Below are 1,264 nucleotides of genomic sequence, written 5' to 3' on the forward strand. Positions count from 1 at the left end.
CCCCGCGCTGCCGCTGCTGCCGCCCACGGGGACAACGACGGCGTCACCCGCCGCCCGTGGTGAGACATGGAGCGCCCACGGCCCGTCCTGGGCAGGGCTCGGAGATCCCAAATCCCGCCCTGGGCAGGGCTCAGAGATCCCAAATCCCATCCTGGGGAGGGCTCAGAGTTCCCAAATCCCACCCTGGGCAGGGCTCAGAGTTCCCAAATCCCATCCTGGAAAGGGTTTGGAATGCCCAATCCCATCTCTGGAAAGGGCTCAGAATTCCCCAAATCCCATCCTGGGCAGGGCTCGGAATTTCCAAATCCCATCCTGGGGAGGGCTCAGAATTCCCCAAATCCCATCCTGGGCAGGGCTCGGAGTTCCCAAATGCCCCACTCTGGGAAGGGCTCGGAATTTCCAAATCCTGTCCCCTGGATAGGACTCGGAATGCCCAAAATCCTCACTCTGGGAAAGGGCTCTAAATTCCCAAATCCCCACCTGGGAAGGGCTCGGAATTCCCAAATGGCACTCCTGGGAAGGGGCTTGGAACACCCAAATCCCATCCCTGGGTAGGGCTTGGAATGCCCAAAATCCCCACTCTGGGAAGGGCTCAGAATTCCCAAATCCCATCCATGGGAAGGGCTTGGAACACCCAAAATCCCACCCATGGGAAGGGCTCAGAATCCCCAAATCCCTCCATGAAAAGGACTCGGAGTTCCCAAATCCCCATCCCTGGGAAGAGCTGGCTGGGCTGGTGGCAGTGACCCCCTGTCCCCAGGGTGGTGGCAGTGATCCTGTGTCCCTGGGCTGGTGGCAGTGTCTCCCTGTCCCTGGGCTGGTGGCATTGACCCCAGGGTGGTGGCAGTGTCCCAGGGTGGTGGCAGTGTCCATGGGGTGGTGGCAGTGTCCCCAGAGCAGTGGCAGTGACCCCTGGGTGGTGGCAGTGATGCAGTATCCCTGGAGGGGTGGCAGTGTCCCCTGCGTGGTGGCATTTACCCCAGGGTAGTGGCAGTGACGCCGGGGTGGTGGCAGTGTCCATGGGGTGCTTTCAGTGTCCCAGGGCAGTGGCAGTGTCCCCAGGATGGTGGCAGTGACTCGCAATGTCTGGGGTGGTGGCAGTGTCCCCAGGGCGGTGGCATTGTCGCAGGGCAGTGTGTCACCCCCCGGTGCCATCGGTGACACCGCGGTGTGGCTGTGGCAGAGTTCTGGAAGGTTCTGGCCCTGCTCTATTTCCCGGCGCTGTCCTCGCCCCTGCTGGCCTGCGCCGGCCCCCGGCACCGCC

General features: G+C 62.7%; 1 protein-coding gene across 1 annotated transcript in view; it reads left to right on the top strand.

Annotated features, from left to right (window-relative positions):
- Window positions 1–1,264, top strand: part of STRA6 (stimulated by retinoic acid 6) — a 17,535-nt gene that overhangs the window by 3,103 nt on the left and 13,168 nt on the right. The gene's annotated exons all lie outside the window — the stretch shown is intronic.

Source organism: Geospiza fortis, unplaced genomic scaffold (genome assembly GCF_000277835.1).
Source record: "Geospiza fortis unplaced genomic scaffold, GeoFor_1.0 scaffold628, whole genome shotgun sequence".
Classification (NCBI taxonomy): Eukaryota; Metazoa; Chordata; class Aves; order Passeriformes; family Thraupidae; genus Geospiza; species Geospiza fortis.